The sequence below is a fragment of the Nylanderia fulva genome, unplaced genomic scaffold (genome assembly GCF_048542155.1).
Source record: "Nylanderia fulva isolate GAGA-0341 unplaced genomic scaffold, ASM4854215v1 Scaffold18, whole genome shotgun sequence".
In the NCBI taxonomy this organism is placed as follows: Eukaryota; Metazoa; Arthropoda; class Insecta; order Hymenoptera; family Formicidae; genus Nylanderia; species Nylanderia fulva.
In genome coordinates this window covers 4485506-4509081 of record NW_028190055.1, presented here as the reverse complement: position 1 = coordinate 4509081, position 23576 = coordinate 4485506, and the positions used below count along the sequence as shown (strand labels likewise).

General features: G+C 31.1%; 2 long non-coding RNA genes across 2 annotated transcripts in view; one reads left to right on the top strand and one right to left on the bottom strand.

Moving 5' to 3' along the window:
• LOC114935658 (uncharacterized) overlaps window positions 1-23576 on the bottom strand; it is a 106812-nt gene that overhangs the window by 76159 nt on the left and 7077 nt on the right. The window lies entirely within an intron of this gene.
• On the top strand, window positions 14894-16665 carry LOC114935662 (uncharacterized). The gene is made up of 3 exons (XR_003820536.2): window positions 14894-15684; window positions 16043-16202; window positions 16542-16665. It is a non-coding gene; the product is annotated as an uncharacterized LOC114935662 (long non-coding RNA).

Below are 23576 nucleotides of genomic sequence, written 5' to 3'. Positions count from 1 at the left end.
AGCGAACTGCCCTTTAAATAGAGTAAGAGTCACCCTTGCGGTCGCTGACCTATTGCGGGGCCCTTCGTACGTTCGCTCGGGTCGAACAGACGCACCGTCTAGTGTCGTTCGACATCAGTATAGTTACGTTCCTCCTTCGACTCTTCCTTCTTATTGAGTCGGGACGTAACACCTCTAACACCATAAATAGAATATAATCCAAAATTATTAAATATGGATGGAGCAAAGGTGTTGACATCTCTACACCAAATTCAAAAAATATCTTTTAGACGGTGTTGGGAAAACTCGCGGATGTACGGATTCGTGCGTCTTGTCGTGTCCGTGGGTGACGCGTGACGCGCCGGACGTGGAGGCGCTGCGAGAGGCCGTTAGTGCCGGGGACGAACGCTTGAGGCGCTGAGCTTTCTTCCGTCGTCCCGCCGAAACGAGTCGGCCATTGTTCTCAACTCTCTCCAGAAAGAAAGACGCTGTCCGAAGCATTGAATCAATTCTTGATCTGGGTGACGAATATCGGACGAAAACGAGTTTGGACTTCCCGGAGTATATTCAACGAACCTTGTGATGGACAATATACCTTGGGAGTGGACGAAGGATTGCCCAAATACTACCTGAAAGGAAAGTACTACCGTTTTGAGGAATGATATCTCGAGGGAGTCCTTTAAGGTAATGAATCTGATAAAACTGGCTTCGCCAGTATTCACACAAGAGTGGACTACGCTCTGTGTACATAGTTTGACGTTGTCTAACTATTCGGATAAAGACTGGCTTCGCCAGTATTCACACAAGAGTGGGCTTCGCCCTGTGTACATAGTATGACGTTGTCTAACTATTCGGATAAAGACTTGCTTCGCCAGTATTCACACAAGTGTGGGCTTCGCCCTGTGTACATAGTTTGACGTTGTCTAACTATTCTGATAAAGACTGGCTTCGCCAGTATTCACACAAGCGTGGGCTTCGCCCTGTGTACATAATTTGACGTTGTCTAACTATTCTGATGAAGACTGGCTTCGCCAGTATTCACGCAAGCGTGGGCTTCGCCCTGTGTACATAATTTGACGTTGTCTAACTATTCTGATAAAGACTGGCTTCGCCAGTATTCACACAAGCGTGGGCTTCGCCCTGTGTACATAATTTGACGTTGTCTAACTATTCTGATAAAGACTGGCTTCGCCAGTATTCACACAAGAGTGGGCTTCGTCCTGTGTACATAGTTTGACGTTGTCTAACTATTCTGATAAAGACTTGCTTCGCCAGTATTCACACAAGAGTGGGCTTTGCCCTGTATGCATAGTTTGACGTTGCCTAACTATTTTTACAAAGACTGGCCTCGCCAGGATTCTTATAACTGTATTTAATAATGTTACTTTTCTGAGTTTACAAGATACAATGTTATATTTAAGTGACTGTTCTGAGTTTTAAGATACGATGTCATATTTGAGTTCCTTTTCTTAGTTTACAAGATACAATGTCATATTTGAGTTACTTTTCTTAGTTTACAAGATACGATGTCATATTTGAGTTACTTTTTTGAGTTTATAAGATAAGATGTTATATTTGAGTTACTTTTCTGAGTTCATAAGATATGATGCTATATTTGATTTATTTTACTGAGTCTAGATTATCCGATACTCAAGATATTTATATATGATTTGTTGTACTAAACCTATATGGTTATAAAAGATTTAATATATTTATGTTTGATTACTTTAACGAGTTAATGTATGTCATTAAGATATTCTATGTGATACATTTAACTAATGATTTATGATTTCTATATCTTATTCATTAATATTCATTGAGCGTTACTGTATATGTATATATGTGTTTTATTCTGAACCAATAATCTATTATATCCGTTTTCTGAAATTGAAGTCATTTGAAATGTTGCGGAGTCAATCGATTGAATAATTATATTAAGTTCTTTTCTTTCTATTCTATGATGTGATATTATTTAGTCATTATATTTAGCGATTTCTTTTTATTCTGCTATATTATATACATATTAATTACCTCCACATATGATGTTTAATTGAATTAATATGTGATATTTGTCAGTATGATTATGAGTTATTCATGTTTCCTTGTTTTGAACTTATCTATGTTTGTACTTGTGTACGAAGGTCTTAATAACTAGAGGTTTTCTGGCAATTAATTTATTCTGTTTTATTTTCTTAACAGTCCATTAATTACCCCCTATTTTAATCCGGAACAGACGGGCAGTATATTTAAAAGCGACCAAGAATTAAAAAAAAAAAAAAAAAAAAAAAAAAAAAAAAAAAAAAAAAAAAAAAAAAAAAAAAAAAAGGGGGGGGGAGGAGCGCAGAGAAAAAAGAGTAGAACAAAATAAAAACAAAGCTTCAAATTAATCTTTTTCAAATGACAATAAAGATACACGTTAACGTATACGTGAAATTTGTGAAAATGGCAAGTAAAAGTGAGCTTTTAATATGATTTATTTGGTTGACATATATACACTGTAACATCCCGTCATTTTTCGAAATCGTATTTTTGTGCGCTACAAATCCTTCTGAATAATTATTTAAGAAACGCAATTGTATTTCTCAATATTATTATTATTATTCATTATTTATATTTATTGGGACGATTTTTACTCATCTCAAGAATTTAAGATTTTAAGATCTAATCTATAATAATTAAATTACAGTAAGGTTTACGTAAATATAACTAAGAGAAAGGGCATATATTGTATCATGTAATCGAAATATATAAACCGAACTCTCGCCGCTACATCGTGGAATTGTAATCGTATAATTTAGAAATTCTCAGCTCTCGCTTATATTATTAGCGACAATTTTCTACCTTATAATTTTATTCCTCAATTTTAAGTAACGTAAAATAAATTATATGAATTGTACGATTCCACGTTTGTAAGAAATAAGCACATCTATGCGCAAACTCTCTGAAATACGCTCGTTAAAATAATCATGTTGATTGAATTTATATCCGTTAATCTTAAGGCAACATAATTCTCAGTTCTTTGTCGAGCAACCCTCGCTATTGTTCGACGCTTCTTGGAATCTGTATCATGGCCGAATCGTTATGCACCCTTCCTCCATACCGCATCGCCTCGATACCCTACGCGCCGAAGCTCATATGTATGTCAACAATTCTGCCTCTATTTGGAACTCTTGCTCTCCAAAACATTCCATTGGCTCTCTTCCTTTTTTTCACACACATCACTTGCACCGATGATCTCGGGATACAATTTATGAAGGAACCCCCACCAAAGGGCGCAAAGCACAAGGACTTTTCCCGATTTCGGTGAGTATATATAAGCTCTGCGGTCCTAACATTTGCGCGGCATAATTATACATGGCATATTACGACACACTAGATACTGCATCTCATTGTGTCATTCTAAATTTTTGTACGAAACTTTGTTATGTGTTCGCCGTCGACGACGTTGACTTTCTTCATTAATTCTTGATTACGCATAGTTTGTAAAGTAAAAAGAGTCACAATAAAAAACTTTAAAGCATTAGAATCTGTGTACTTTTAATTTCGCTAAGCGCATTCCGACCGAGGTCTTCTAAGAGGGTGACGGCTGGTAAACGCGCTGCAAATTGACGCTATAAAAGTTCATCCAACGCAAGGTAAGTACCTTTCACACTAAGACTTCTCTAATACATTACTTGCATGAGAATCTGAATTCTGTTCAGAAGTCGCGCTAGATCAATAATTATCATCATCCGACTATTATTCTCCCCTTTTAGAATCATCGAGCAGTGCAAAATTTTGTCTTTTGCCCTTGATGATTTTGCGCCTTCTTCCTCTATTGTCGAGCACCTGTTTTTTCGTCTCGTCAATGCTTTAATAATCATTAAAGTAATCAAGATGTATCGAATTGCAATATTTTCTATAATTCTATTCCCATGTATGGGAATGGTAAGAGAATACAACAGCTTGAAAATTCTTGATGACGCACATTTTTATCCCCAAGTGGGAATTTACCTGGAGGACAATATTTGAGTTATTCGGGTTCTATTACAATACTTTTATTTACTTCTTACCTTCACTCAAATTCTTACAAAAGGAATACTGTCCAGGGACTTCTACACTGATTAATCTACATCGTGATGTTATGAATTACATAAAAGACATAACTATGATAACTAATCAAAAACCAACCAGGTCAAAACGATTTCTCTTTCCAATTGTATCAGTATTGTCAGGAGGTCTCAGTATGTGGAACACAGTTGAAATCCAAGGGATTAAGAATAAGATCTCTTTGATGAATGAGAAAACAATTATGGTTGATCAAATGATTGCTAAACTTACAACCTCACAAAACATTGAGATGGAAAAATTAGGACAGATTGTGGCTGTTATCAGAGATTACAGTCACACTATAAACAGAATTATAAATGTTATTGATTGTCTAAGAAAAAATGAGATTTCACTTCAGAGTTATGTCTCAAATTGGTTATACTTTGCTCCATCTGAGTTTTTAAATTCGTATGGGGGTGCACTGACAGGTAAAGTTACTCCATTCTTACTATCTGCAAATAATCTAAGAAAGATTCTCTTAAATTGAGACGGGCCTTTTTGACTTAATAATAATAGTAACTTGATATATAATAAATTTAAGTAATAGCCCTCACCTGACGCGACCGGGTCCGTGGCCGTCAGGGCTCTTTATTAATATTTAAATATATAGCAATGGGCGCCAACTAATTTTTATAAAATTAGTAAATTACTTTTAAATTTAAATTAATAAAACAAAAGAATTTTCGCGGAAAATTTAATAGGTTCTCAGGGATGGGACTTGGGAGGACCCAAAATTGTAAATTAAGAAAAATAAGGTCGAGAATTATATGGAAATGGAAAATTGCTCCGGGCAGAGCCGTATAAATAATTGCTACTCACACGTATAACCGTAAGCCAGATTTATAGAATAGACTCTCTCTCTTTGTGTATACATTTGTCTTCTACAATTCAAGACAACAATCCTCAGTTTAGCGCTTAATAACCAATGGCGGTCCGACTTCTCGGGGGAACGACTCGTGCAGCCTTTTACAATGTGTATTCCGACGGAAGGCCTATCACAGAGTACCCGCTCCGATCTTGGCAGTAGATTGTCCCACCTGGCCTGGCTGTTGTCGGCTTGAATCGGTTCGGAAAGTGGGGCCTTCGTTCCTTTTCGTCAAGTATTCTTGAGTAATATGATGGATAGTTCGAACGTAACATGGATGTGACAAAATTAATAAGAATAAGATTTTTACAATAATATTTAAGTGTGGGAACTCCCGACGAGTCGGATCGCATTGACGTTGAGAGAGATTTTACTGTTACAAAATCATAATGAAATGAAAAACACTTTATATGAGATTGAGCCAGAAATCACATATGAGTTTGGTAAAGTTCTTCTTACGGAGGTATTAGTAGATGATCATGCTCACATAAAGGGGGTGATCCAACTACCAAAAATATTAAGCATCTCTCCGCTTCCGTTATATAATGTTCATAAAGTCAACATACTTAAAGACTACACAGATATAATATATGACATTTCTGATAATCTTGTTTGCCCTAGTATTGGGAACTGTTGGGAACCAAGACAATCACAATGTCTTAAGAAATCTAACAGATTAATTTGTCTATATGGAACAGAAAATTTACCAGACTTATGCTTCACAGACCTCACCAAAAACTTAACAAATAATTGTAAAATTAGACTGAGAAAACATGATCGTCCGATAGCTATTCAAACTCAATCAGGTGTATTGTTAGGGGGATCAAAGATTAGTTTTCGTGTTTTTAAAAGAGCAGGAAATGTGGATGTCCCAACCAAAGTGATCTCGCCAAGAGACTCAGCGATCATGATTACAAAAAGTGATGGAGATTGGGTATCAATAGATAATAATGTTTATAGCACAGCTATATCAGAGTTCGACTATACCTTTAGTGTATATATCACCTCTGAGATAACATATGACAAGATAGATCATCTGAAACTAAAATTAGATTGGAAACCAATATCAGAACTCAAATATACCCCAACCTCTATCTCCAGTTTTACTAAGAGTGATGAATTGTTAATTGTAATGTTTTTCATGACCCTTTTCTCGTTAGGGGGATTGATAATTCTATCTTATCTAATATATAAATGTAGAGTCAAACAAGGGAATAATTTAGCCGTAAGAGAATTAATTGGGTTACAATAAGGATGATTATTTAGAAAAACACCAAGTACCCAAGACTATGGCTACCTCATCTAAAAGAAATTGCCCTGGGTGCATCCAAAACGCTCAAAAAATTGCTATCCTAGAGAATAGAATCGCTTATCTTGAGCAAAACATGATAACTAGGTCCTCCACCCCAATTAGAAGAGAGAGATCAAAAAGTAGAAAACCACAAACTAGAAAGTAAACACCAACTCCAAAAGATCGAGAACCGAGAAATAGAGACAAAAAAATTGAAGATATGAGTAAAGATTTTCAGACCCTCAGGGTCACCACTCTTCCAGAATACTCTCCATCTCCAAGAAATTATAGTAACCTTAATCCTGTTGCACCAGATTTTGCTCCTAGATATACAAATAATTATTATGACAATATCGGACCGGATGGCGGATCAAGTGGATATCAATAGCTCTAAAACATATATACACATATTGTTGAAGAGACTCATGGACGTTTTTACATTTGCGCGTCTGATCGTCTCAGAAAATGCCGCGTGGCGTGTCGGAAGGAGAGGCGCTGCGAGAGGCCGTTGGTGCCGCACACGAACGCTAGAAGCAATGGCCCCTTCCTTCGTCCCGCCTTGCTTGAGTCGGCCATTGTTCATGGTCCTCTCGTAAAAGAAACACGTGATCTTTGAGTCGTGATCATTCTAAGTTGAGTTTCAAAAGTCTGTTGAGACTTTACCGTTCTCGTTTAGAAAGGATTCCAATCTGTTCAAATCATTGAAGTGATTATTGATCTGAATGTCTACGATTGGACGAACGCGACAATATTCCACACGAAGCGATTTCTATCGTGCGCAATATCCCGTGCTCGATTCTTTTATCGAACACCGTGACGGGAAGTATACATTTTGTTTATTGGAAAGATTCCATAAATACAGCCGGAAGTGGAAGGATAAAGAATTGGGTAATTATATCAAAAGGGGTTCCGTCAAGGTAATGATTCTCAAGGCTTGACTTTGTCAAGTTATCATTAAAAAGACTGGCCTCGCCAGGATTCTCAAGGCTTGACTTTGTCAAGTTATCATTAAAAAGACTGGCTTCGCCAGGATTCTCAAGGCTTGACTTTGTCAAGTTATCATTTAAAAAAGACTGACCTTGCCAGGATTCTCAAGGCTTGACTTTGTCAGGTTCTCATTAAGGGGGTCATCCCGTGTGACGGCTTCAAAAAATCGATTTTTTTTTGCATAATTCTAATCTAGAGCATGCATAGAATATACTGGTAAAGTAATTTTCCGAAATTCGAAGTCATTGAAAAGTTACAGCAGTGAGAAGGTAAGGTGTTTTAAAGTACGCAGTTGAGCGCTCCGCGGGGCGAGGAACAAGAGCTATTGTATACCTTCGGATTTTTACTTGAAGCCGATTCTATTCACATGCACGTATACGCACACATATTTAGAAGGGCGCTGCTGTCCTGAAACTCAAATTGAATGTAACGGTTGTTTAGTTTTGGCTTCGCAGTCAGCGACGTAACAGCTCTTGAGTCGTCGTAAGCAGTAATATTGTACCGTGCAAGTGCTTCAAGTTTGCGATGAATGACAAAAAAGGAACAAAAGAAACTCACGTTCATGCTGAGCGAAGAAAGAAGAAAAAATTTCAAGGAAACCGTTATTCGTTGGAAAATGATCTGGATTATACGTCGACATCAGCGAAGAAACTGCTTGGAAGCATGAATTTGTTTCTTCGAACTTTGCGTACTGTATCTTAGAATTTGCATCTGTGTTTTCGGCAATTTCTACAAATGTTATATGCAAAGAGTGTAAAAGTGACGTGACCTTTAGTTAGACGATTTTACGAGGCTTGGGTTTTAAAATTCTTATGTCGTGTAAGTGCAGTACAGATAAAACGATAAACTTGGGCCCAATGATTCGAAATGCTTTTGAAATTAATCGGCGCTTCGTTTTTGTGATGCGGTTGTTAGGTGTTGGCCACGAAGGAGCGAATCTTTTCTGCAATTTATTGGACATCTGTCAAGATATAGGAAACTCGACATATACCGCGCTTTTGGAAAATATTCACACAGCCGCAGTGATTAAGAATATCGTAAATTTAATAAGATTCATTAAGTATTTTGGCTAATATTTGGGATGAACAAATCCGTAATTCCCGGCCGGCCGATAGGCGTCTCCACCATGTCGCCTGTCGACCCTTAAGTTTATCAACAAAATTGTTGTCTTGCCCAGTTAATAAAATTAACTGCATAAACAATTTAGTGGACAGAGCCATCTTATTGTCAAATAAAAAATTTCATAATGATAATATTAATATAGTAAAACAGATTTTAACTAATAATAAATTTCCATTACTTACCATTAATAAATATATCAAAAAAAGACTACAATTTTTAAAAAATAAGAACACCAATAATAATAGCAGGGAAAATAGTAATATTAATAATTTAAATGATCGTACATACATTGTGTTACCATACATGGGAAATTTCAGCGACATCTCTAAATCGCTTAGAAAAAAAGGACTAAGAGTAGTATATAAATTACAGAAAAAACTAATAAGTAGCCTTATCAAAAGAGGTAAGGATACCACTCCTAAATTAAATAAAACAAATGTTTATAAATTGGAATGCATTGATTGCAATGTTTCTTACATAGACATCTAAATACTCGTATAAAGGAACACCAGAACAACATTAAAAAGTATGAATCGATCTGTCGGTTGTTAGCAAACATAGAATAGAATGCAATCACGATTTCCGGTGGCTTGACCCTTGTATTTTACATACTGACAAACATAGACGTAAGAGAGAGATTGCTAAAATGTTATATATTAAAAAGCAAACAAACACAATCAATCTTCAAACTGACACAGACAATCTCAACTCTGTTTATAAGGTCATTAGAATAATTTAGTGTCTTGTATCAGTAGTTGACAGAATGTCTTAGCGACATGTTAAAGTTCACAGCGCTTAACATATCATAATTTATATCTCTATATCTTAATGTGGCTTATTAGAATTGTTTTAAGTAAGTACATTGTTGTCTCTCCTTGCACGAATTGACTTGTATTTAGTTTTGCGTCGCTAACTATTGATTTTTTATAATTTTAGCACTTGAAAAGGACCTAAATTTAAGGTCGAAACGTAGTGTATTTCATATCTAATAAAGACGAATTATTAATAAGAGCCAGTATGGTCGAACTAATCATAAATTTCCTTATTCCTTATTTTTGTCTCTCTTCCCACTAAACATGAAACATACATGCAATGTTTCAAAATGCTTCATATATGTTTCAAATGAGACGTTTCATTTGTATGTTTATGATATAACTCATAAATGTTACAATTAAAATGTTTTGTGTCAAAAATATTTCAAATGAAATATCGCAGTTGATACGTATCTGAAATATTCCAAATTTTTTTTTATATATATTTACAAATGATATATTTCATAATTGTTACAATTGAAACATTTTATTTTTGCTTATGCTAGAAATATTTCAAATAAAATATTTCAATTGACACGTTTCAGAAATATTCCAAAGTTATGTTTCATGTATATTTACAAATGATATATCTCATAATTGTTACAATTGAAACATTTTATTTTTGCTTATGCCAGAAATATTTCAAATAAAATATTTCAATTGATACGTTTCAGAAATTTTCCGAAGTTATGTTTCATGTATATTTACAAATGATACAACTCATAAGTGCTACAATTAAAACATTTCATTATTGCTTATATCAGAAATATTTCAAATAAAATATTTCAGTTGATATATGTCAAAAATATTTCAAAGTTACTTTTGTATAATTTTTCGCGATACATAATGGATGGCATTGTGTATAGTTCGCATATGTAGTGCACGCCTGTCTTCCGCCTTCCGCGTATGTACATCATCTTAGACGTGCACGTGCGTACATATTCTTGTGAAAAGGAAAAGGACTTCAAGAATATATATTCAAGAATAGGTGACTATATATACCCATACAGCACAGAACATTCCAATTACATTGCATCAATGTTGTAATCTTGCAAGTTGCAATGTAACATTATAGAGATATTACAAGCACATACCCAGTAAGTAAAAAATCTTTGCTACAACGTCATTATATTGATGTCAAGTGTGTAGTTTTTAACATTGTATGCAACATCATTATGAACAAACTTGACATCGATTTAGAGGTGTTGGTAATGTGGAAATTAACGTTTTTAAAATATTTTATTAATATTTTGAGAGCAATATGTTATTAAATAATATTTTTAAAATATTTATAAAACATCAGTTAAAATATTTTTTAAATATTTATTAATAACATTTTAAACATATTTAGAAAATAATTCAATAAAAAGTTTAAATCGCCAGTGATGATAAAAATTATTTATTTTTATTAAATAAGTCAATTTTATATATATATTTAATTGCAAAACATCTATTTTAATATTTGACAATCTTTAATATGTATGAAGGAAATTCTGTAGCGGAATTCTCAGACAATCGTGATCTATTTAATTTATTATAAGATATTATAATATTTAATTTATTATAAGGTATTGTAATTGGATATACTTTTATAATTGGACTTTTTTAACAAAAAAATCTTTTGTCTGTACTTGTAGCTCACTTGAAAAGGACCGAAATCAATGATTGAAACATCGTGATTTACTTTTATGTAGCCATAGTCAGTTTGGTCATATATTAATAAAAATAAATAATATTTATAAAACATTATACCATTTAGAAAATTTATATAAAATCAACATTATAAAATGTTGATTAAATATTTCTTGCTTACTGGGTACAAATATAATATTTCATGAGAATGTTACAACAACATTCCATAAAGATTATAAAAAGCATTATTTAGTTTCTTCATCTACTGCTATGCGACCATTGATGCTTTATCTATCTCGCATTTAAATTTTATGTAGAATTACATAAAGGTTGGTGAAATTAACACTAACAATAAGACTGAAAGTATCATACTTATATCTTTTTGCAACGCCTGTTGCGAAAGTTCGATTTTCGATTGTTGTTTAGTGTGCGGAAAATATGGTTACACTTTACCGCACTAGTGCGGAAAAAAATCATCTTTCTTCTCGATTGACATAACAAACTTGAACGTAACGAAATTCACGCGAGACAAAACGTCAATTTGTTATAACCTTCACTATTCAAAAAGGATTAAATAGATAAAAGAAACGAGTATTCAAGACCGTCCACGCCGTTAAAATTTATAGAAGCAGCTAAATCTGTCACGAAGACTTTATTACCAAAAAAATCAAGAGATAAGTACATGAGTAAAACATCTCAAATCGAACTTTCGCGATAGGCATTACAAAAAATATTGTATGTGACATGTACGGAGAACAACGAATACATCGCACGTAAAGTTGCCGCATTCGCCTTAGCTTATGTATAGCACGAGTACTCGTGTGAATGCATCATAAGCCTTCGGCTCATGCGGCAACTTCATGCGCGATGTAATTCGTTATTTTCCGCACTTGTCACATAAGATACTATTATCAGTTTAATTTTTTTTATTCGATCCTAACACAGGAAATTCAGATATTAAAGTACACACTGAACTGATTTCTCAGAAATCGGACAGATAAATATTCGATGAACTCGAATGAATGTTCATTGTACTTTATATACTTATTTTAAAAATAAATTTTTTTTATTTTATAAAGTAAATTATTTGAATTTTATTATATAATTTTTATTTACTTAATTATATTGAATTAAGTTGTTTTGTCATAAAAACTTATAAATGTTATAAAATAAAAGTCTGTTAGTTTTTACAAAATGAAAAACTTTATAATAATTTTCTAACATATGTAGAACGCTTCAAAAACAGATAAATATATCTTTGTATATTCTCAAACACAATAGTTCATCTATATTAAATTTGAAGTAGTTTACATATTTAAAGCAATGCGTTTTAATATTTCAAAAACATAGCATCGTACATCACATTACAATATTTCCAAGGGCGGATTTCAATATTGTTGCAAGCTTGAAGTAATGTTGCAGTAACATTTCATAACTTCCATGTAATGTTGCAATCTTCTAATGTTAAAGTCTGTATGCAATGTTTCTGAAATCTTTTGGTGCTACATGGGAAATAATCAAAATAGAAACAAATTCAAGAAATATTTCATAACAAAAACTTGTTCTCTACATTGGTTTTATAATTATTCATCTTTTTTCAGTGGACAACTCGAGCATGCCTACAAATCACTCACAAAATATGCAGGAATCAAGAAACATGCCGGCTCGTTCTGCGGGAGCTCCCGCAGCGTTAAGTGTACCGGGTGTACGATATAGGATCCGGAACAATGATTATGTCATTGACCCGAACAACAACCATAACTTTTTAAATCCAAATATACGATACAATGACATTTGGCCCCAAAGGGTACCCTCTCGTCCTGTCCCTACATCTAGGGAACAACTTCCCTCTCCTTCCAATTCACATGAATCATCACAGAATCCTTCTTCCTCCCAGGAAAATCAAGATTCTTAATCAAATCCCCATTCATCGATCCCGGTCATAGTCCTCAATGAAAAAAGAATTAATTCGGTAATTCCAACCATTTGGTTGAAAGATAATAAATACACTTATTGGCAAAAAAAAAATGTACGTAATTGTATTATAAAGCGAAAAACACCACGAGATGATTGGGCCCTTTATCCAGTTACTATTATTGCCAAATATGGTATGTATATTTAATTATATTTATGTATTAGAAATATTAATTAAACTTGACACGTATACATACTGAATAGTTTTTATCTTTTGACAATTTGTAAAATTTATTTATTCTAACTTGGACAAACTATTGCGTCTGTATATTGCGGCTGAAGAGTCTTAAGTAAAAGTACGAAACGTTCCGCATCCAATAAATGTTACATTTTATATTTTATTTTTTTTATTTTCATTTATTCTAACTTCGTTGCTCGAATAAAGGCCTAATAAAAATTAAATCTTATACTTTTAACTGTCGAGCTTATCAATTAATTTTTATTTTAAATAAAAAAGAATTTCCAGTAATATATGTTCTAAGAAAAATCCTCTCGAGCAGCATGAAGATACCGGCGAGAGAATTACCCCGCTAGGAAGGGAGTCGAGGGAGACTTTAGGGCCGCCGCCATCGACCCTATCATCGAGGGAATGCGCGAGAGATCGGCGCGGCACGTAAGGTACCAAGACGCGCGAGGCCCGGCTCTCCACTGTTCGGTGTTGCCACACTACAGAGAGGGTGCCTCCTGATCTCCCAGAGTGCGACCAAAGGACCAAGATTCACCCCAGATAGCACAAACATATTCTATAAAGATTCTATAAATATTTTTCGAGAATATTAGAATATTCTGAGAATGTACTGATATAATGAAAAGAACATTATATAAATGTGCGGAGAATAATAAAATGAGACTACTTATAATATGCGGAATACATTTACAAAATATTCTTTGCAATATTCTTGTAATATACGGAATACATTCACAAAATATTCTTGTAATATGCAAAACAGATTTTAGAAATATTTACGAAATATTCATAGGACATTCTGCCTGTATTCGTTTTTCTTCTCATTAGGAGCTATTGGGAAAATAAAATTTATAATATATGTTATGTATATGGGAATAAACGATCACAAGCTATATGTGTTTCTATACTCTATACGTATAGAGTACGTATAGAAGCACACAGCTTGTGTTTGTTTTATTCCTATATACACACATAACATATATATTATAAATTTTATTTTCCCAACAGCTTCCAATGGAAATAAAACGAATGCAAACTCATATAAAGTAATATGAATTTTTGTGTATTAGGAGTAGAATTTGTAATAAGATTTGAAAGAATTATAAACTTTAAATTTTTTATTGCACATGTATTTCTTAGTATAAAAAACGTTATAAATATTAAATTAATTTTCATACGTAAATATTTATAACAAATATATTATAAAATAAAGAATTACTAAGAATTACTAAAAATACTAAAATTAAACTCAAATACTAAATTAATGATACAAGAAATTGATAAATATTGCATCTCTTTTAAAATAATAATGAAAAAAATTACTTCTAAAGAAATAATGAAGTTAAGAGATACTTCGTAACAAAATTAGATCACAAGTGTTGAAAAATCTAATTAATTAATTAAAAATAAAAAATATTCATACAAACTGTATGTACCGCGTGTCCGCGATAATAAGTTTGAACAGCATATCAGTTACCGATCTTTTTCTTTTGTTCCGTATAACTTCCGTTCGTATAATATTGTCGAAAAATTATTTAAAGTATTTGAAAATTGTTATCATTGATGAAAAGTTAATAGATTAATTCTGTCCTTCCGTTATAGTCGCCGAGATATTGCTATTATATTTTTTTTGTTCATACCGCTAATCTATATATTAATTAAGAGATTTTAAACAAGGCTCTGTAGTATCAATATAAATTTAACATATAAAACAGGCAATAAGAGCCAAATCGCGGATGACCGTGCGTTATCCTAAACGAAATTAAATTTTTTCGTTAGAATTTAAATACCTGTGCACAAGGCACCAAATTTTACTTGGACACGGCCAAGATATAAAATTGGAATAATCTCTACAAGAGATTTAATTCCATACATCCCCTGTTCCCACCCGAAACAGCGAATTCAGCGACTTTCGGATCTATATTTTTCTCACATCTATTTCCTTAGGGGGGGAACAGGGGATGTATGAAATTAAATCTCTTGTAGAGATTATTCCAATTTTATATCTTGGCCGTGTCCAAGTAAAATAAAGTGAATACACCCTTCAGAATAATAGTGTCATCAATTAACACAGCCCTTTATCAAATATCATCTTACTTACATAATATTTTATTAGTTAGTCTGCCAAAAGCACAAAGTTATGTTAACAACAGCTACGAATTATGCAATGCACTGACTGATTTTCAACTCAATAACAACGAAATACTAATATCATTATTTACCAATGTACCTCTAAATCTTGCAATTGACAGTATAAATAACAGATGGCAATACATAGAAGGCCATACAAAAATTGGAAAAAATAAGTTTATAAAAATTATAAAATTTATTCTATCCTCAACATTTTTTACATTTAATAGTATAACATATAAACAAATTTATGGAACCCCCATGGGCTCTCCTCTGTCTCCGATGAGTGCAGATGTCATGCAAGATTTAGAGACAATATTCAACACGCTTAACATAAATGCGACTTTCTATTACCGATACGTAGATATTTTAATGTATGTTCCGGAAGATCAAGTCACATGCATTTTTAATAATTTTAACGAATATCATGATAGGTTGAAATTTACAACGGAACGAGAGGAGAACCGGTGTATAAATTTCCTAGATATATCAATCATAATCAAGGAGAATATGATACTTATTGATTGGTTTCGAAAGAAGACATTCTCAGGAAGAACACTTTCCTTTTATTATATATATAAAGAACTAAGAAGTCACCAGTCGATAATTAAAAATGGTAATAATTTCGTCAACCATATCTGACACTTTCCTTTTATTCTATCCATCCAATGTGCCATAAAATAAGTATTGTACGAAACGTTCCGCATCCAATAAATGTTACATTTTATATTTTGTCTTTTTTATTTTCATTTATTCTAACTTCGTTGCTCGCGCGAATAAAGGCCTAATAAAAATGAAATCTTATACTTTTAACTGTCGAGCTTATCAATTAATTTTTATTTTAAATAAAAAAGAATTTATTGCATATATAAAATTTATATTAATTTATATGTAAAATAATATAAACATTTCAGATATTTTTTACTGTATAAATAGAAAAAAATATACATAATTTATAAAAAATGTTGTTGCAGATCAGTATGCTAGTCATGATTGGTGGTGGTACAACAAAAGATGCACTAAAAAGAGCGTTGTAAAAATTATATTCAAATAATCTTGCTTCCCAATGCTCTTGGACCGGAGTTAAAGACAATTTTAAGTTAAAAGACTTAAAAATTATTACTTGTATGAAAAGTAAGTATATAACAATATATATAATATATATAATATATATAATAAATATATATATACATATATACTTATATATGTATACATATTATATATACATATATACAAAGACATATGTACATACATACATATATAACTTTATTCAGAAAGGTCTATAAACATCTTGAAATGTCTAAAAAAAACAACGCGTTTTTAATAATATCTTAATTTCTTATCGTTAATACCATCTTATAAAGACACATCTAATACATTTGTTATATCTTTTATTTTTCAAATTTATATTATTTAATTCTTTAAGTAAATTATATGAAAGTAAAGTTTAAAATCTCATATTATATATTTCAGCTGCCATTCAGAAAACCTGTCCTACTACTACGGAAGCAGAATTTGAAGATATCTTAAAAACCTGGTTTAAACAAGCAAGTTTATGATTAATCCGCGAAAAAGCGAAAAATGCGACGCAAAACTAATAAACGTATATACATCAATATTATTTATTTTTTAAAGACTTAAAAACCTGATGTGATATTTGTTTTTGTCTTTACAATATTGTTTATTTAGTTTTTTCATTTATAAAATAATTATTTTTGCATTATATAATATTTGCATTAATTTTTGCAATACATATATATACACACACATATATATACACACACACATTTATATATATATATATGTCAGGCGGCATATTCCAGGACACTCCTTTTTCTTACCACATGAGGGCTCTAAACACCTTCTTAAACCTATGTATATATTTCATTTCCGAAGATATATTTATTTGTTTGGTAATCTTTATTTTGGCTTGTTCCGAGACCGTCGGCCTATGGCAACTTCCAGGACTTGTATATTTACCAGAGCAGGCCTGGAAATTTTTTTGGCAGTTTCTGAGACAACCAAGTATTGGCAATTTCCAAGACTTGATGTTTACCAGGACGGGCCCGGAAAAATTTTTTTGCTATTTCGGCAGTTTCTGAGACAACCAAGTATTGGCAATTTCCAAGACTTGATGTTTACCAGGACGGGCCCGGAAAAATTTTTTTGCTATTTCGGCAGTATCTGAGACAATCAAGTATTGGCAATTTCCAAGACTTGATGTTTATCAGGACTGACAAAGAAAGTTATAGTACTATCATTTAACAGTACTTATATATAAGGCATGAACAGATAGAAACTTAGGAATAATTTTGATAGCTGAATGTTCTAGAAAATAAAAATTGATATACAATTTTTGTTAGAATATCTTAAATAGCAAATCTAAACTAGCAAATGATCTGAAATAGCAAATAGAAACTGCCACATCGCAATTCGTCGGTTGATTCCAAGACTGTTATTATATTAATTTTTAATGATGCAAAACGTTCGGAAAAGTAATTATTTCAATGTTACTATAAGAAGAATGATATTAATATTCTTCACATCATTACTTTTTCGAATTTTTTGCATCATTAAACATTGGTATAATAGCAATCTTTGAATCAACCGATAAATTGCGACGTAACAGTTTCGAAGACTATTATCCATTCTAGCATATTTTAAACAAAATTGTATATATCAGTTTGTATTTTCCGGGACTTTCAACTATCAAATCATTTCCTTTTGAGTATCTTTACGAATTATCGAATACGACACAAAGAAACGTGTACTGTCCCTGAATCTGCCGCATTATGAATATTATTTAAAAAATTCCTAAGAAAACGTAAAGCTGTATTATAAGAATTGAACTCATTGTCAATTTAATCACCATCTATTAATCCTTTTGTCGCATTTGACAATTCATAAAGATATTTGAAAGAGAATGATGTTGATAGCTGAATGTCCCAGTAAATACAAATAGATATACTATTTTTGTTAGCATATCCTAAAATGAGAAACAGTCTTGGAAACTGCCACCTCGCAATTCATCGGTTGATTCCAAGACTGTTATTATATTTATTTTTAATGGTGCAAAACGTTCGGAAAAGTAATTATTTCAATGTTATTATAAGAAGAATGATATTAATATTCTTCACATCATTACTTTTTCGAATTTTTTGCATTATTAAACATTGGTATAATAGCAATCTTTGAATCAACCAATGAATTGCGACGTAACAGTTTCGAAGACTATTATCCATTCTAGCATATTTTAAACAAAATTGTATATATCAGTTTGTATTTTCCGGGACTTTCAACTATCAAATCATTTCCTTTTGAGTATCTTTACGAATTATCGAATACGACACAAAGAAACGTGTACTGTCCCTGAATCTGCCGCATTATGAATATTATTTAAAAAATTCCTGAGAAAACGTAAAGCTGTATTATAAGAATTGAACTCATTGTCAGTTGAATCACCATCTATTAATCCTTTTGTCGCATTTGACAATTCATAAAGATATTTGAAAGAGAATGATGTTGATAGCTGAATGTCCCAGTAAATACAAATAGATATACTATTTTTGTTAGCATATCCTAAAATGAGAAACAGTCTTGGAAACTGCCACCTCGCAATTCATCGGTTGATTCCAAGACTGTTATTATATTTATTTTTAATGGTGCAAAACGTTCGGAAAAGTAATTATTTCAATGTTAGTGTAAGAAGAATGATATTAATATTCTTCACATCATTACTTTTTCGAATTTTTTGCATTATTAAACATTGGTATAATAGCAATCTTTGAATCAACCGATGAATTGCGACGTAACAGTTTCGAAGACTATTATCCATTCTAGTATATTTTAACCAAAATTGTATATATCAGTTTGTATTTTCCGGGACTTTCAACTATCAAATCATTTCCTTTTGAGTATCTTTACGAATTATCGAATACGACACAAAGAAACGTGTACTGTCCCTGAATCTGGCGCATTATGAATATTATTTAAACAATTCATGAGAAAAACAAAGTTATATTATAAGAATTGGATTCAATTGAATCACCATCTATTAATCCTTTTGTCGCATTTGACAATTCATAAAGATATTCGAAAGAAAGAAGAATGATTTTGATAGCTGAATGTCCCAGTAAATACAAATAGATATACTATTTTTGTTAGCATATCCTAAAATGAGAAACAGTCTTGGAAACTGCCACATCGCAATTCATCGGTTGATTCCAAGACTCTTATTATATTAATTTTTAATGGTGCAAAACGTTCGGAAAAGTAATGATTTCAATGTTATTATAAGAAGAATGATATTAATATTCTTTACATCATTACTTTTTCGAATTTTTTGCATTATTAAACATTGGTATAATAGCAATCTTTGAATCAACCGACATTGCGATGTAACAGTTTCTAAGACTATTTTCCATTCCAGAATATTTTAACCAAAATTGTATATATCAGTTTATATTTTCCGGGACTTTTAACTATCAAATCATTTCCTTTTGAGTAGCTTTACGAATTATCGAATACGACACAAAGAAACGTGTACTGTCCCTGAATCTGGCGCATTATGAATATTATTTAAACAATTCATGAGAAAAACGTAGTTATATTATAAGAATTGGATTCAATTGAATCACCATCTATTAATCCTTTTGTCGCATTTGACAATTCATAAAGATATTCGAAAGAAAGAAGAATGATGTTGATAACTGAATGTCCCAGTAAATACAAATAGATATACTATTTTTGTTAGCATATCCTAAAATGAGAAACAGTCTTGGAAACTGCCACATCGCAATTCATCGGTTGATTGCAAGACTCTTATTATATTAATTTTTAATGGTGCAAAACGTTCGGAAAAGTAATGATTTCAATGTTATTATAAGAAGAATGATATTAATATTTCTCACATCATTATTTTTTCGAATTTTTTACACTATTAAACATTGGTATAACAGCAGTCTTTTAATCAACCAATGCGATGTAACCTTTTCGAAAATTACTTGTCATTCAAGGATATTCTAACGAAAATTGTATATTAGTTTGTATTTTTCGGAACTTTCAGCTATCAAAATTCATTCCCTTTCGACTATCTTTACGATTGTTGAATGCGACATATAAAAACGTGTATTGTCTTTGAATCTGCCGCATCATGAAAAACTGCTACATATCACAATTCATCGGTTGATTCCAGGACTATTATATTAATTTTTAATAGTGCAGAAAATTCGAAAAAGTAATGATTGGATAAATATTAAGTCATTATAAGAAAAATTGTTTATGTATATGTAACAATAAATATAATGACTTTAATAAATTTTTAGTAACTTAAGTTGTGGTTACTACGACAAGCTGAAAAATGTATAATACTATCGTTTGGCAAGTTTTTATATATATACCATACTTACCATGACTTAAAGTTGTTATATATATTGTTATATATATTGATATATATGAATATATTCTTCTTATAATGACATTAAAATTATTACTTTCCCGAACCTTTTGCACCATTAAAAATTAGTTTAATAACAGTCCTGGAATCAATCGATAAATTGAGATGTGGCACTTTTAAAGACTGTTTCTCATTTTAAGATATTCTAACAAAAATTTTATATCTGTTTCTATTCTTTGAGACATTCAGTTATTAACATCATTCTCTTTCCAGTATTTTTATGAACTGTCAAATGTGACAAAAAGAATTCAATTGAATTTAATTTTTATAATATAACTTTTTTAAGGAATTATTTCAATAATATTCATAAAGCAGTTTCAGGGACAGTACATGTTTCTATATTATTCTTTATCACACTTACGAATATATATCTTCATAAATTTGAATTGAATTTACATTTCTCTCGCAATATTGTAGCAAGAAATTATAAAATATTCCTCTCTAATTTTTAGTTTTTGAAGATAAATCCCGAGTTTTAAATAATCCAACCCTTATGAAAAAACTACAAGAATACGAAAAAATTACTGGTATACCAATAATATATTATTGCGAAGAACTATTATTATATGAGTAATTTTTTCGTATTCTTGTAGTTTTTTTTCCGTGCGAGAACTTTTATGAAATTATGGTGAGAGATATTAAGCAATGTTTCTGTTCCAATTTTAATATATTATATTATAAGTCGAATAATTGTAGTTCATACGAGTAAAAATTTTTACGCGACGATCCAAACATGTCGTATTTACATATACGTTACTGATTGCGCGTAGCGCGCCACTCTCCTTTGTCCGGCTATGCGCAGTTCATTGATGTTCTTTCAATAGAGTATAAACGTTATTCACGTGTAGCGGCAGTAACGCTTCATCGATAAATACGTCTCTCTTGCATTGAATCCCATTAAAAAAGTGAATACAAAAAAGGTTACCACATGAATTGAAAATTTGTATTAGAAGAAAAGTCCAAAATCGTTATAAAATCCAAATTTGGACAATAAAGTTTCGTAAAAAATATGAAGACAAAGACGAAATAACATTGCTAGAATATACCGGTATCTACAAAACTATTTCCTAATTTTTATTAAGGTAAGATTATAATATTTTTATATTACGCGAACAAAATTATTTTTTTTAGTGATTATCAAGTTTGTATTAAAATCATTCAATATTTTTAAAATAGAAAAAAAGCAATGGCTAAAAATTATTCTTCCAATAATATACATGAATAAGTGGCTTTAAAGAAAATTTAAAAACTACGTGAACTACTACGTATTCTCTATTACAAGAAATAATTTGTAAATTGAAAAGCTAATATAATATTTATATAGTATTCCATAAAACTCAATCATAATTATTTATTTATGTCAATAATATTAATATATTAATATATTATTTATGTTATTATATTTATTACTTATATTATAAATATTAATATATTATTTATATTATTTTCCTTTAAATTTTTTTTTCGTTCATATTGAAGACACATAAAGGGAATGTTTTTTTTTAGTTCACTGTTCTATTTGATAGAATGTAGAGATAATAAAAATGTTAATTACATGATTGATAAAACTTTGCAAATTTCATGATTAATAAAAGATAATATTTGAATTTATAACATCAAATGAAACAGACATATAGTTTACTAAAAGTTTACATCTATTTATTAATTAGATAATTAAACACTTTCTTTTCTTTATCGCAATTTTGGGAAACATATTCGAGATATTTGCATTTTTAACTTTTTATATAAATAAAATATCATTCAATAAATTGTTTGTTGTTGTGTAGCTTTAATTAATTTTTTGTTTATTTCTACAAAAATTTAGATTAATTTATTAATTTATAATATTTATTAATTTATAATATTTGTTAATTTATAATATTTATTATATAATTTATATTTATTAATTTATATAATATTTGATTATTTTAGATAATATAAAATACTAGAAGAGATATGTAAATTTTAATACTAATTTACCTCAAATAACCCTATATGGAAGATTCAGCCAATTCTTCCAACATATTTTTCACTTATTCTTATGATGGAAAACAATTATTACAGCACCCTCAAATGATAGATACTTTATTAAAAATTTGTAATCAAGCATCCAATTTTCAAAATAATTGGGATTCGAACAAAACTTATGAGAATATTATTTCTAAAAATTATTTTAAGAAAATGGGAAATCTAAATCAAGACCCCATATACATTGCAAAAGACAATCAGAATTATACTATTGATCCACTTGGACATTCAAAAGTTGACGAAATAATTGATAATTCGAAAAAAAATGAATATGATTCACAAGATATGGATGCGCTTGGAATAATTGCTGATGCCCAAAATATTGAAGATACGTCACATGATGTTCGAAACATAATTAACGTAACAATCTCTAATCCTGAAATTAACAGTCAATCAAGCGGTTCTCTTTCAATAAATAAAACAGTTGAACCATCATGTTCAAAAATTTCTGGTGAAATCTGTTCTAAATACTCAGCTGCGCCGGTGACTGATTACAGTATTGGAACTTGTGAAGAAATAAATGAGTTTAACGATATTTTCCTCCAAATAAATCAATCCCTGATAATGAACGCCAAAGAAGAAAGACTAAATGAAAGTAAGTTTAAACATTAAACACTTTATTATTGAGAAAACAGTTATTATTAAGAGATTGCGTTTATTATTGAAAAACATGTTTGTTTGAGATTTTGGTCAAAAAATGATAATTTTACAAGTTATTCCATGTCGAATTAAGCCGAATGAAAATACTTTGTGTTTTGGTTCACAATGTTATAAAAACTATCATATTAAAGTACTAAAATAAGTCTCCCTATATTGATAAATAGCATTGGAAATAGAAAGGCTATGAGAGCCGAACGCGGATGTATGTGCGTAAAGACCGCGAAAATTTAATTTTTCGCTGTTTTTATAATTGTGCACGAGGCACGAAATTTTGCTTAACAATTGCTAAGACTTATTTAGGATAAATCTCTTACTTGAGATATTAATTCCTAAGTTCCCCTTTTACCCCCCTAAAAAGTGATGTC